The 15,945-nt window shown below is 40.0% G+C and overlaps 1 protein-coding gene across 7 annotated transcripts in view; it reads right to left on the reverse strand.

The window, feature by feature from the left end:
- The window catches only part of FER (FER tyrosine kinase), a 164,506-nt gene extending 154,407 nt beyond the window's left edge, over nt 1-10,099 (reverse strand). For 4 of the 7 annotated variants that reach the window (XR_011682566.1, XM_071448684.1, XM_071448690.1 and 1 more), the window contains exon 1: nt 9,977-10,099. The gene's annotated coding sequence lies outside the window, so the exon portion shown is untranslated. Of the gene's footprint in view, nt 1-1,724; nt 1,921-9,308; nt 9,695-9,976 lie in introns of those variants that run through there. The other 3 variants (XM_071448689.1, XM_071448687.1, XM_071448688.1) reach the window with 3 other exon arrangements.
- Nucleotides 10,100-15,945: the final 5,846 nt, after the last annotated feature.

Here is a 15,945-nt window from a genome sequence, read left to right on the forward strand (position 1 = left end):
GCCTGTATGTTCAAGTTCTTCTAGCTAAAGAAAAACTTAAAGCACAAAAAAATATATAGACAATATTGATCATAGCATGGAGCAGCTTACCCACAAAGAGAATTTTCAGCTCACAAAAAAGGTAAGAATGACAGGTAAGATCAAAGTACACCAAAAGAAAAATCATTATAGCACAAAGTGATCTGCTATGTCAAATGCCTGAAATGTTTTCCAGAACTTGAGGACATCAAATGAATTTTTTAAAAAGTTGCTCTTATGTCCTTCTTTGCCCAGAAAATAATTAAATTAGATAATTTCAATGCCTAAAGACATTTCTGAGACCATGAAACAAAAAAGTACAAATTTATTATAAAAATTCATTTTAAAAAACAGATCTGTAGAACAGCAAGAGTGCCAACTCAATATGTCTCTAAACTGTAAAAGCAGAACAGGAACTATTACTCTATATTTACGCCAACAGCCCCTTCTTATCTGATAGTAGCAAGTACCAAGCTACAGGCATTTTACTTGGTCATGCACTAACATCCTCAAACAGTGCACTCTCAGTCTCCCATTCCTGCACCTGTAGGAAGACCACATTTTTTCTTAGCAGTTCCTACAGCTGTGATGTATAAATGCAAGTAAGAAGCAGTGGGTGTCATCAAAGAATAGGATTTACACTTAGCAGCAGTCCAAAAAAAAAAAAAAAGCTAAACAGATAGAAGCCCAAAAAGACAGCCCCCAGATTCTCTACCGAGAATCACAAGACACAATTCTAATTTTTTTCAATCTTTCCTTTTAGACCACTTTCTAAACCACTGCTGTCTTCTAAACACCCTGCAACTGGTCTCCATCTCACATAAGAAGTCAGAAGCTGAAACAGTAGGATCAACTGTAGGACCAACCAGCTCTGACAAGAACAAGAAATTAGTTCAAATTATTTTCAAGCTCCTTGCCCATGTGCTTACCCTCTTTCTAACAACTTGATAACATATCCTTATTTGTTCATTATCCAAAAATTCATGTTCTTTTTCCACATAACTTCATCTTCCACCACCACACATCCATTCTGTCCAGCCTACAGACAGCCAGTGAGCTTTCATACTCACTGACCCCTGCTTTGTTCCAGATGACATCTCCCATTTTCCAAGACTATTCGAAACAGCAATCTCATTCTCCTCCCCATCTTCAGCTGTTTGCTACTTCCCATGGCCTGGTAACTTGCTCAGCATGTTCTTTATCATCTCAGGCCTTTTGTGAAAGAATGGGCAAAGGGTAGAGCTGACATCTGGTAGCAAACCATGCAGTAAGTCCTTCTTAGGTGCAGTTACTTAACCAGCTTTATTTCCACCCAGCAGAAGTTTCTACCTTACAGTCACAGCTAAATAGCAAGACTGAATCTCATCAGACAGACAAACAAGAAGTGAAGGCAGATACAGGTTAAGAAGAAAAGAGCTAGTCCAGCTGACAGAAGTCACATCCTGTCACTAATGCTTCAAGACTCTTCTCTTGTCTTGTTGACTCTGAAAAAGTGACAAGATCAGCCACACACCCTTCTTTTGCTTTCAAAGCTAAACACACCTAGTTTCCCATTACCTTTCATGCATTTGCAAGAAAGAAAAAGTTTTCCTTCCTCTATTTTTCCAAGAATTACACTTTCCCTAAATTCAGCTCCAGGACTCAAGGAAAGGCAGAGAAAAGCATGGCTTCAATAGAGAGTTCCTGACTTACAAATTTTTATTGACCTCTCAACTCTGCAGTGTTGCAACATGTATCGCCACACTAGATCCTAAAAGAAAAATGGATTGAGCAGGATAAGCTGCTAAAAGTGACTATCACAGGGCAGGTACTGTGCATCTCCAGCCCAGTTAACCAATTCTACCAGCTAAAGAGAAGACTGCTCCAGAATTACAAAGAAATACAATGTTATAAAGAAATACAATGTTAAAATGTCCAAAAATTGGCCACAATTTGAAAACAGAATAAAAAATACATCAGTGACTCAAGCTTACTTAAAGTGTGTATTATACAGTGTATTAAAGCTGAGCAAAAAAAAAGAGAAGCTAAAGAAAATTAAACTATTGCATTTTCAAGGGATTTCTTGTCTTAGACAACTAGTGAAGGTAGAAACAACTTCTAGAAAAACTCAACACTGAAATTAAAAAGTACCTGTAGTAACCATCTCAACTGAAGAGTTATTCTAAGCATGTTAACTTATACCTTTGCTGATTTCTCTTCAATATTTAGATTTCAATTAGCTCCCAAGTTCTTTAGTCTGAAGGTAGGAAGCAGTCTCTTGTATTTGAAAAAATACCCCAAACCTCTGAAAGTAGCATTTCACATCTTGATATCCATCAGTCTCGAGATGAATACATATCAAGTCAGAAGTAACACACACATAAAACCCACATGCAAATCCTGAGTCCCAAGGCTGCCTATGTAAGCACAGCTGCCTATGTAAGTGGAACAGGACTGAAGAATACTCCTACTGGGGGTCTCTCATCATCACAAAGCTATACCTAAGACTTCTCCTGAAGACTTCAGGTCCCAAAATTCACTGGCTGCTGCCACTGCACATTTCAACTTAGAAATCCAGAGTACTACCAGAAGCTTCTCCCAGTAGCACTGTTTTAGCTCTCAAGATTTAAGAAAAAGCCATAGAAAAAGATAAATCCTCAGGATGTGAAGTACTTTATAAAGTCTAGAGACATTTAATTTCTTACTATGGCCCAATATCAGCCAGAATGTCTCACTTCAGACAAAACAATTAGGTAAGACATCTGCCATAAGTCTGTAATAAATGACAATGTGGTCTCCTCAGGAGAAACATAATCTAGTTCCAAGTATTTATTGTTCTTTGGAAAGAAACTGAAAGAGCAATCAGGATGTGTCTTCCTCTTTCCTCCTTCATTAAACTAATTACATCCTTCTGGTTCATTAAACCTTCTACTTAGTTAACTCACTGTTCATTCAGTCTTCTCGGGGTCACTTATTTCCTCAGCATCATTGGACCACATTTAATGTAGTTTGATTACACAGTATTTTGTACAGAAAATACTAGCCATGAGGACCATAGGTCTATGAGATGGTTCTGTCTCTTCCTAACTACTGATATTCCAGGCTGTTGCACTGCAGGAGACACAACCTGTCCTGTGGTTCAGTGAAAGGTGTTGTCTCAAGCCTTTGTTTGCGGTTCCTGAACTGACTGTTCCTTCCCATCTCCATATTGTGATAACTCTCTGTGTTAAATGGGATACAGTTACTCTCAGCAGAAATGCAAATGACTTAAAGATGCATTTGTTGAACCTTCTTACATGCTTTAAGTGTGTAACAAATTTTATTACATACATTCTAGAAATATATACCAAAATGTAAAACCTACCTATTCTTAGTTCCAGTCAGTTCTGTTTGGGTATCATCAGCTATCCTTGCTATAAAGAACACTCCTTCTGAACAATATTACTCTCATTTGAAAATGTATGAGCTTTAATTAATGGATACTATTACAAACAGGTAAAAGTGGTAGAGGCTTAATCTTCCAGATGTCTGGACAAGTGATCCTGAAGTGCACATGCATGATTGGATTCTTCACGTGGAAATTTATTTGAATACATAGGATTCAGCCTATCTGCTCTTTATTGCACTAGGTTATTATTTCATATCCAGCCTTTCCTTCTGCTGCCCAAAAGTGTTCTTTCCAGAGATTATACCAGGCAGCCGATATTTCAGTTAAAAGGACAATATTCTTCATAACATAGTATCATTCAGAAACAAGTTAGAGATGACAATATTGTTGTACTGTAGACAAGGGTTATTTAGCTCCCTCAGAATTCTTGTCTTACTGTACTCTGAGATACCTAAAGGGAATTTGACTGCATCTCTAAACCTGAAATCCCAGCTTAATCTGAGAAAAATTCTGTAGAGACACACAAGCCACACTACTGTAATTGCCAAATGTTGACAACCATCTGCTCAATCAGAGCTTTGGAAATGGCATCTCCGCCCCCACCAAAACCAGACTGACCACACCCACACTGCTAACCCCTACATCCCCACTCAGGCTCCCCAAGCCTGGATGGGGTGACTGGTGATGAAATACCAGAGCACAAGAAATCACTGTGTCACAGCCCACTGGACTGATTTTTTGCACAGGGTATGCACTGCACGCTTCCTGGAAACATGAGGCCTTGAGACACAAGGCATACAAGGACAGGATACCTCCTGAAGACTGTTCTGCAAAGGGCACAAATCTCCTGCAATGAGTGCCCACATTGTATCTGAAGCAGGGCCTGGAGTAAACTCTCATCAGTTGGCTTCCTTTCAGAGGATACCACCTGGCTCCAGAAAAGGAGAGCTAGAAGCTAGAACACAACAACTGACCAACTGACTCAAACTGAGATTTTGACTTCAGTAAGAATGACATATAATTACCTTCTCTCATTAAAAAAAAAATCATTCAGATAAATTAGATTCTCTGGATGCCAATTAAATTTATTAAAATAGTAGCTTCAAATTTACTTAACACATTCACTGATGAGAGATTTTGTGTTCCAATTTCAACATTCACCTAATCCAAAAGGCAGAACTGGTATTAAATAGCTTTCCTCTATCTTTGTTACAGACCCTTTAGAACTGTTTGCTTTTTCAGATGCACACTTCAACTGACACCATTTTTTCTGTATTTGGCCTTTTTTTTTTTTCTGATGAACTTCAGTTTATCAACCATATAATGGAAATTTCAGAAAAGCTGGGAGGTAACACAGCATTCACAGCACTGACATACAACAAATATACCTAAAATAAACAAGGGTGTGTTTTTCTGATTCAATGTTTTCTATTTTTTAACCAGTAAAAAGCTGCTGTAAAGTTGTATGATTTTTCTTAACGTTGCAATTCTCACATTTTTACAATGCTTAAGCTGTCACATTTTTTGAACTTAAACCACTTTGCCTGACTGTAATCCTTATCTGTACTTCCTGAAACTTAGAGAACAAATGCTGTGGCTTATTATTTTACACTCATGAACATTTGAAAGCAGAAGCCACAACTAGGAAGTCAGATGCCATCTGAAAGACACATGAAATATAGAAAGGAAGCTTTAGCATAATTCTAGAAAGCTGTACTTGAGCAGACACAATAGTAATACACTGCAGTGATCATAATTTAACAAATTTATACAATGTAACAGCAGATAAAACAAGCTTTATGTATTCAAAAATCAGTATTTATCCTACGATGCTACTCCTACTTGTTTATATATTTACCAAAGGTGAATTTTGTGATTTACAAGTGTAGCAGCTAACAACGCCCACCAGATCAGCCATTATTAATAGGTTATTTGCCTGAGTATTAAAGCACCAAATATTCAATAAGATAATTCCTGTCTTATTAAATAACCATTGAATCTACGTCCTTTCCAGCTCTCTATTACAAGAAAGAAAAGAACTTATAACTGCCACTCTCAATTCAAACAGCAAACATTACAAATGTGATGACAGACAATGTAAGCTACAATATGCTGTCAATGTATGGAGTAAGATTTTCCAAATTTTCTAAAGCAAAAAGTTAGGCATAAACAGAACTGACAAAAAGCAACAAAGCTGACAAACCAAGTACGAAATTAAGAAACTCGCAAAATGAGGATGCAAACCCAAATTCCACCCTCTTTGGAATATGCACTATGTGATTGTGTAATTACTTTCATAGAGCTTTTCTCCAGAAATGCCCAACCCATTTATTAGAGAGGATGGAGTGCTCTGAGTATGATTCAGCACTCTGTCAGAGGAGCTCATCTTCACGACTCTTATCAGGCTCATTGCTATAATTGTGTGTCTCCCATTTACTAAACAGGCAATTTCAAGGAACAAATGGCTCATGATTAATGAACTTTAACACTGCTCTGGATTTAACTTCTGCTTCTGGCAAAGAGTGCTTATGTAATATGCAACAATTCACAGACTTTTCACAGGTTGCCACTACTTACAAGATAACTAGTTTTTCATTAAGTCTTAATTATGGTAATTTAGTTTTACGCTTAAGCGTAATTTCTAAATGTCTCAGCTCCTCATGTTGAAATAAATCACTTACAGAATCACAGTATGAAAAAAAAAAGTTGAGACTCTTTAGATTAAATAATGACAATTGCAAGACGCCTACCTGTCTTCAGACCAAGACTTGAATGTCATGTATTGAAAAATGCCAAATACATGAGAACCATTAAGAACTTATTCATTAAGTATTTTCTTACTAGCTCATACTAAGAGAGGGTTGCAAGTGAACTACAGTATTTCGCAGGCAGTATTGTACAGCATACCTAAAGAACAGATTAACAATATACATGATTGTTCTATTTCCCCCTCAACAGCTGACAGTATATGTTTGTTTTAATAGAGAGCTACATGGCAGAAAGCTCTCTCAGTATGCAATTGGTGCTGTTACTCCACGTTCACCCTGTCAACAACCTGAAGGAATTATCTGGTCCAAGCAGTAACTGTGCCCTCAGCAGCAAATAAGAGCAGCCATATCAGAAATCCTAACAAAATACCCTTTTTGCTCAAGGTGCAAGCCCACAACATCAACGACGTTCTAAAGAGCCAACTAGTACACTCCAAAGATTAGTAATTCTGTGAAACCCATACATGGGGACAGAAATCAGACACTGAACTGCAGTAAAGTTATGAGTACAGCGGGTCGTCTCTACAACCTGCTAAGGCACACATCTGAGTATTGTAAGCAGGTTAGTAAGAAACCCAGATATGAAGAAGAAAGTTTGAAATTATATGTGGTTAAAGCACCTAGCATTTTCTCTCAAGTGTAGAAAGCAGCAATGTAAGGGAAGCTGGTTACTATAGAGCAAACAGAAATCTGAAATCCAAAGCAGAATGGTGTCATGAGGTACAGTTCACTCACTCAGATTAAAAACAGCATTAAGCCCTAAATTATTGTGAATTTATTTTTAATATCATCAGGGAAACGCACAGGAATTTTAAAATTCCCTATTATTTCAGACTTCTTACACTGAACTGAACTCTGCACTTAAACTTGAAAGAGAAAATAGAGAAGAATTACCATAATGGTCACAAATATGATTTCATGCTACAAGCTGACAGCAATCAAAGCCTTCCATCCAGTGAAGCTGTCCCACAAGAAAAAAATTATAATCCCAAACACAAAAATAAACGCCATTTTAGAAGGACTCTTGTGGTTTTTAAGAATTCTTACCAAAACTTCCTATGTACTGTATGAGACCATACACTCTTAAAATAAGAGGTGACTATCTTCTCTCAAACCTGGAAACAAAGCTATGAATTTCACTGATTCACTACTGCAAAAAGTTTCAAAAATAAACCTTTGTAAAGAAATGTTACATTTACCTGACACAAATTATAAACAGCATAGACTTTCTGCATATTTTCATGCTCCAAATTTTAAATCCTTTAACTCCCTAATAAAATGGTGAATACTCAACAATTTCAAGACTATCTCTACCGTAGAATAAAGCTCTCCACTAGGTTTTTGAAATCCATTTTCACAAGACAAGTACAGCACCAATATAATTAGGGCAAAACTAAGTGGACAGTTTTATCTTAGAATAGGAGCATATATGCAGTTTACTTCCTACTGGAATGCATTTAGTCTTTCTTCCCTTACTGCTGTTTCTTCTCCCTGCCAGCAAAAAAGTCTCTTTTCCTAGAGCTACTTCCCACACACTGTAAAAAAAAAAAAACTCCTCCTTGCAAAGTGATGACCTCATGCTCCTAGCCCATCTCCTTCTATGGAGCAATTCTGGACTTGCTGCCAGCTCTCTCTCCGCCTTCAGCCTGACATGGCAAACATATCTTCCTTCGCCCTGCTGCTCCCAGCTGAGGGAACACCGAGGACAGGCGGCAAGTCGGAGGTGAGACCAGGAAGGGAGAGGGGATTTCCCACGGACAAAGAACAGGCCACCAGATGCCTGCCCCATTCTCGTACCACCAAAGCACCTCTGCTCTCCACTGCAGGAAGAATGACACTGAACTCTGAGCATTTTATGTATGGAAATGCATCCCATGTTACCTAACTGCAGTGCACCTCCTGTAGCCAAACCTTTCTTCCCTTTTATGCTCTTAGTTAAATACCTTTAATCTAGTGAAGCAAATGTCACTCCCCCTCTCTTAACAAAGGCCCATCTCACCTTCACATCACTAAAGTTCTCTGATATTGAAATTGGCCCGACATCCTGTGCTCACACTGATACATTCTTTTATCTTTTTTGCTAGTTAATCTTTAAGCTCTATCAAACAACTCCAGAGGAACTGAAAATTTCTATTCCCTATACTCTGTTCATTGCCTTCGCTAGCCCGTCTTGCTTTCAAGTATCAGAATTATTTCTACACGATCACTTTATACACTGGCAATCCAAATACCAACTTACAAAGGACAAAGGACTCAGCTGTGACATGAAGTTACAGTTGTAGAAAATCAGGAAATCTGATGGATAACTGAGCTTTTGCTCAGCTAGTAAGTGACATTGAGACCTACATAGGAGACCTAATCTTCTCTCTCAAAGAAGTATCTCCAAAGCCCAAGTTTACTAGGGTTAACATTCCACACATGTGTATTTTAAAGTTCTAACTGTACTGACAATATTTGTCAACACATTACAAGGAATTTATAAGATGAGGGAACATACATCGGTCTCACCAACAATAATCATTACTCTGACTCAACTTACAATGTGTCCATCATGTGCAATTTGCTTTGACTGTGAGCAGATGATGTGTGAATGTCCCACCTCCCTGAGATTCTCAAAGACTACCACTTACATAAACTGTTGAAGCAATCTCCTTGTTAGGTATTGTAAACAAGTAAAATTAACTTATTTTAATTAACTTATTTTAATACCCAATAGTTTTTTTTTGTCCAGTTTCACACATCACCCATCTTTTTTCACACTGCAACTTGTTGAAGGAATCTGCAATACAACAGAGCAGACCACCAAAGCCACTTTGAGCAGGTCTGTTGCAAAGCAGGGAAAAGTTATTTCACCTACATGAAAAGGAGTGATGCCCTCCTGCAAAGAGAAAATGACCTGGCTTGTTTTAAAGGTCTTACAAAACCCCTGGTGCTCACACAGACGTGTCATTTTAGGGGTGTGTATGCTCATGTGAAGTCCAACCAAAGAGAAACATACTCCAACATGAAAAGGGATGTTTAATGCCCTTCTGTGTAATCCACTCGAACACCAAATATAAGTATTCAGTACACGTGCAAATCCCAAAATCTCAAACACACAAAGTATTAGAATGCACACGAAGAGCGCCAGGGCAGCGACACTGACAAGGCCTCACCGTGCAGGCTCCAGCACTAAGGCACAAGTTCTCGCAGGAGGCCGCTGTGTTGTACAGAACACCAAGGAGCAAGAGAACTCAAACCCCCAAACCGCCTCCCCGGGGCTGTTGCATTTATTGGGAAGCAGGGATGGCCACACATCGTAGTTCCTGGCGGTGGCCGGCGCGTCCTCCCGTTACTCCCAGCACTTCCAGCCCGGCCGGAGCACGGGAGGGGAACAGACACGCCCGGGACCGCCGGACCGGGGCCGAACCCGTCCTCTGCCTCCCCCCGCCCGGACCTCGGCGGCGAACCCGGGGAGGGGGCGGGACGCGCGCCCGCCGCGCTGACCCTTCCCCGCCGGGGTGGAGCCGCCGCCGGGCGAGCGGCGCCTCCGACACCTCCCCGCGGGACGCCACCGGGACGCGACCGGATGCGGCCGCCGCCGCCGCCCCGGCGCAGCGGAACGCGAGCGGCGCCGCTGCCCGCCCCGCCCCACCCCGTCCGCAGGTAGAGCCGGCGCGGGGCCCGCCAGCGTCCCCGTGCCGGCTGGGGGTCCCGGCGCTCCCGGCGCTCCCGGGGGTCCCTGGACGGGGCGGGGGCGGCGCCGGCGGGGCGAGTGCAGCCGGACCCCTGCGCGGGCGCGGCCCCGGCGGGAGCGCGGGCGGCGCGCGCGGACCGTCCCTACCTGACAAGCCGAGCCCCCTCCGCCGCCGCGCGCGTCACGGGCCCACCCGCGCCGCGTGACCCTGCGCGGGCCTATGCGCGCGGCACCGCCCGCCGCCCCGCCGGCCAATGGCGGCGCGGTCCGCCTCCCGCTGACGCGCGCGCGAGGGGGCGGGAGAGGGGCGCGCTCCTGCGCCAACGCCTCCCGCGCGCCTCCGTCTCCCGGCAACACTCCCCGCCCCCTTCCCCCGCGCGCCCCCGCGCCGCCACCATGGGGACAGCCCTGGGGACAGCCCCGCGTCCCCGCAGGTCCCCGCAGGTCCCTGCGGGTCCCTGCTGCCCGCGCCGCCGGCAGGGAGGGAGGCGTGCGAGGCTCAGCGGTGCACGATGCTGAGAGTGACTCCTGGGCACCGCGGCTGCCGGACAGGTGGACAAGGAGTGATTTGGTGATCTGGTGCTGCGGGAGCTCAGCCAGAGAGAGGCAGCGAGCAGTGAAAAAAGAAAGGCGGTGAAAAAGAAAATTGGGTGTGGAAGGAAAAACAAAAGGGGGAGAAATAAAAGGGGCAAAATTTAAGAAGGAGGAAGGGGGAAGAAAGGGAAAAAGAAAAGGGGGAAGAAAAAACAAAATAGAAAAGAAGGGTGGGTAATGGAAGAAAAAAAGAAGGCAAAAGGAAGAGGAGAGATGGCAGGAAAAAAGAAAGGTAAAAAAGTGGCAGGAAAAAGAAGGGAATAAAAGAAAAAAGGGGGAAAGAAAAACTAGAAGGAAAAATGAAGGGCAAAAAAGAAAAGAAAGAAAAAGAGGGGAGGAAAAAAAGAAAAACAAAAAAAGAGGGAGGAAAAAAAATCCCCTTCATAGGTTTCAGGAAAACCCATTAATATTAAAGCTTTATATTGTCTTTTATAATAGATTAAGCTGAAAGCAAATGAAAAAAAAAGACAATTTAATGAAGTAGCAATAACAAAATCTGATTGCATGATCTATTTCAGAGATACTGAAGACCCCTTAACAGTTTTGATTAAATTTAGAGAGAAGTATCTTTTTTTTTTTTTTTTTTTTCTTCTGAGAGGTTGGTAATGATTGGTATTCAGGACCCTAAAACCAGAGATGTGCACAGAGCGCTCATATTCCAGTTCATGGCTTCTTTTTAGACCCAAGTGTTTAAAAAGCACTAATGAAACTTTGGTGTGTGCACTTCTCTACCTCTGTTTAAGCCATTCACACATTTTCTTCCCAAACAGCTTATAAAAATATTTTCCTTTATTTACCTGTTTATCAAATAAGAAAAAATTACATTCCTTTGTACATTGTCTCTATGCACCTTGAGGCAAATTGAGACCTATATGCAATAATAAACAAATTTGCATGGTACTGAACGAAAAAAAAAGCTATTTAGTTGTAGAAAATGGGAGTTTAAGATGTAATTTACATTTGTAGATTTCCAACTCTGTTAGATCTGGGATAAATATCTTATATGCTAATACTGAATTTGCTGTAAGAAGTCATCGGTTAGAGTGTTTTATGACAAATGCTGGTGCAAACAGCATGAGCCAGTCTTCATTCAGCTATATTCAAACACAGACTATTTTATTGGGCAGGTATCTTATCAGTCTCATGTGCCTGCAGAAGATGTTGCATGATTTTTGTCTACAGTTCAGTAGTTTACCTGGCCTTGAGACCCTTCAGCTTTATGAAAACTGGTAGGCAATGGTACAAGGGTAGAAAACTTTCCTCATTAGTTTTCTGATAAGTTTTAAACTTTATTGAAGAATCTACTTGATTTTTGAGGAAGAGAGGATTCTGTGTGCTTTTTTATGTAACAGGGTTGACTTTTTTCCCCTGAAGCTTTCATATATATTTAAAATAAAGATGAAAAAGAGATGTTCCTGTACTATAGTCACTGCAGTGTAGTGTAGACATATGCAAAATATTTTGAAAATCAACTTGTTAATTTTATAGAAAGAAAGTTATAATTTTATAGAAAATTTTATAATATATAGAAAGTGCAGTTATTAATTGAATACAAAAAGCTTTCCAGGTTTATCACCACTTGCAATTAAAATCCAAATTAGCAAGTTTATTTGTAAAAGGATCCTCCTATCCCAGTGTTCCAGTTCTGCACACATTCCCTCACTCAGCCCAGTACATATTTCCTTTGCCCTTTTCCTCCCAAGCCTGACCCAGGGCCCACTGCCTAAGTACAAAATTGGAGAGGCTGCTTCCTGCAAGTATCCAGAAGAGATGAAAAGGATCAGGGAAATGGATATGTTCTTGCCTCAACACATTCTGGCTGTACATTCTTCCAGCCTCTCCCCTTTGCTCCTGTAGCAGGATGCTCTGCCTAAGTGGGGGTAAAACAGCTCAAACTTGACACTATTTGAAAAAATTATTAGTAGTGGGTGGGGAAGGGGCATCCTACTGTGTTTGGTGTTGAAGAATCAGCCTGATTGATCAGTCCCAAAGTGAAATATTCTGAGGATGTGAAGAACATTTCCTGACATGAAATGGCACTGGTGAGGATATGCCAGGTGAAGTTGCTGCTAGAGGCAGCATCAAGTCATAGTGCTGATAACCTGAAGCTGATGAGGTGATGCTGCAGGCCCAGAGACATCTGACTGTGAACCACCTTGTACCACAAAAGCCCAGCCCCTCTTTTTAATTACATGGAATTCTAACACACCACTTCTTAGAGCGACTGTGGATATTCCACCCCTGAATGGGGATGCCCCTCAAGGCTACTCCTCAAGGCTGAACAGAAGGAATTTGCCCTCTGTTGTTGGTGTGGTAACATCAATCTCTGCTTAGTAATTGTTTTGCTGGCTTTAATACTATTCCTTCAGTATTTAATAAATTGTCCATTATACTAGTAGTTATAACTATGTTCACTGTGTAGTAACAAAATCTGATTAAGGTCCCTTAGTCCAAGCATTTTTATCATCAATTAAAATGAATAATTCTTCTATATTGTCTTGCAATCCTTAACTCTGCAGGATAAAGCTGTACTAAGGTTCAATTAGGCCTATAAAAATCTTTGGACATAAACTCTTGACCAAGTCTGGGACTGGGTATGGATCCAGCCACACCTGGTTTCCCCTCTGAGGAGAACATTAGAAAGCTAGAACCTTTTTGAACATCATGATGCAGCAGGAAGGTTTCCCTCATAAACCTTGTTGAAACTTTCCATTCTGCCCTCAGCAGCTCCTAATGTTAATTCCTACTTATTATATCTTCATGCTAGACCAGAGGTGATCAGCATCAGTACTTAAAACCTGCTGGTTTGGACGATTTTGGCATTGAAGCATTATTTCAGACCTTACTCCAAAACTGCCTCCCAAAAAACTCAGCAGAACCTGGACACATGCTGGGTTCCATGGTGCAACTCCTCAAGAGCTACCAGGCAGATTACTTCATGGCCCAACCACCTAAAATTATAGCAGCTGTCTGGTAAAAATACCTGAAAAAATGAGTTCACTATCCTGGGTCATTTTTTACCTCTCACATTACTCATTTTCTGTAAGCTCATGCTTCAGTTTCTTCTGGCTTTCCAACTGCTAGAGAATTGTCAATCTGTCATAGGTCTATCCACACACCCTTGTGATCCTAGAAATACCACAGTTTTGCTTCTTAAATAGTAAAACTCTTGTCCTATTCAGATAAGCTATACGTTTCAAGAATTCTCTTCCCTTTGTTCTTCTGTTTACTGCAACTCCTCTGGTACACTGCAAGTCTGTAATTCAGTCAGCATATTTTCATAGTTTTCAATGCTTCTTTTCTACCTTTTATGTAGTTTCTTTGTTTATGGCTCATTGCCTAAAATTCCTGGATGTGACATGCAAGTTATCAGTTGTTCTATTCTGCTGATACTGATGTTGAAAAACCTCAAAGTTATTCTTAGGAGACATACTGTAGCATTATATTCCTTCAAGAATAATGACTGTAAGCTAAATTACATGCCTAGAAGGGAAATATAAATGTAGGAAATGGAGAGATGGAAAGTTCCTCATTATCACTCTGTCATAGAGCTGAAGTAAAATGGGAGTCATTGCAAAATTCAAGATTAAATAAAGCTCCTGGATATACTAAAGAATTCTATTATATACAAGTCAGCAATACAGAAAGATTAATATAGATATACACTCAGAAGTAAAGACTTTTAAGAGATTTCTGTGAAAGATAAAATAATAAATTTTCAAAGAAAACCCAACAAAAACGTGAGCTCAGGCTTTTAACCTGCAGTATGTTTCCCTGATCCCCAACCAAGGCATATTAATTCCTTCCTGTTGGATTAGATTTGCTGCAGTACCTTGATGAGTTAGGCATGAATGAGTGTCTTTTTCTGAACTATTGAACGTCTTTGAAAAAAATTGCATTTTACCATTTTACTCATTCTTTTCTTATTTTCTGTCACTATCATTGTAAGGAAATACCAAGAAACCTTTAAATAACTATACCAAATGTGTATTGAAGATCAGAGCTTTTGTGTCAGAAAAAGAATAATGTTGCTGCTGCTCTTACAGAAATTATTCTGGTTCTTCTATTGCATATCCAGATAATATCATCATAAAACTGAGGCATGTTAAAGCAATGAAACAAAAAGCATGTGAAAATGGAGCTAAGCAAACAGCTGAACTCTCTTTTTACTTCTGCCATAGGTATTCTACTTATGCAAAGCACTCCCTGCCTCAGTATTTCTATCTGTAAATGACAACATCAATACTTTCCTTGTAGGATGTTAGAAGGTGTAGATTGTTAATATTTACAAAGCATCTTCAAATTTTTGTGTGGAAAAGGTGAAAAAATGCAAACAATAGTAAGTAGAGTAAGGATATTATAGCTATTCTATCATTGATTATAGAAGTCTTATTTTCATATTCTTTTTAGAGATTTTCATTATTACTTGCTATTTTTCTCCTCTCTACCCTTTTTTTTCTCCCACTCCCATTTTGTACTTCATATTTTGAATTTCAATGTCTGTTGCTATGGCAACACCACGATCTGACTAGTGCTGCCTTCAGACCCTTTTCAAATCTATGCTGTGCTATTTAAAACTACACAATTTGTGTTTAAGGGGCCTGGAGGTTTCCTTAGAACAACCTGACAGGATTTTCCCAGCTCTAAGCTATAGTGCAGATACATATTGTTAAATCCTAATACTTGCCAATGCTTTTCCATCCCAATTCCCATTAATTTGACTATTTTCTTTTCTAAGGTGGCTAAATAAATGATGGTGGAATTAACAGAAGTACCATAAGTAGAAGTAAAAGTAAAACATTTACTTTTATTTATTTCCATAATTATTTACATATATGTACATATATGTGTATATACATATACAAATAAGCAGGCTCAATGTGCACATACACAATTTGTTTTTCTTGTCTGTAAACTGTAATCTGCCAGAGAACTTCTCAGAGAAGTCAAAGGAACCACCAAGTTCAGTTTAATTTTATAATGAATTAAAACTCAGAAGACAAAAGGAAAGATTCCCAGTGGTGTGAGGGAATTCAATGTTTTTTTTCTTAAAAGCTGTTACTGATTCTTGCTAATGCCTGAGTACAAAGAACAAGTGTGCAGTATTGGAGTATCCAGTCATAATCCAAAGCTAAAGACACACATTCAAATTTCTGATTTTGCATTCAAATTTCTGATTTTACATTCAAACACCTGATTTCCTAAAACTGTTTAAAGTCCTGATAAATTTACTTCTGTTACTATTAGTTGGAGTCATAAGCTTCAGCCTAATAGATGGTCACAGATACACTGCTCAAATACTGGAACGCACACAGAAAACAAACAGGGTGTTTAAAGAACCTCCTGTATCAATTTGTGATGAGGGAGGAAACCTATAGATAAGTTCCTGAGCATAAATTAAAAAATAATTACAGAGTTTATGCAATGTCATTACAATGATCCCCCATTACTGATATGACAAGCCCAATTTTATCCTGGGATAAAATTTTATCCAAGTTTTATCCTGTGCATCAGGTGTCATT

This window comes from Agelaius tricolor, unplaced genomic scaffold (genome assembly GCF_023055355.1).
Source record: "Agelaius tricolor isolate 1412-34295 unplaced genomic scaffold, bAgeTri1.0.p SCAF_27, whole genome shotgun sequence".
NCBI lineage: Eukaryota > Metazoa > Chordata > Aves > Passeriformes > Icteridae > Agelaius > Agelaius tricolor.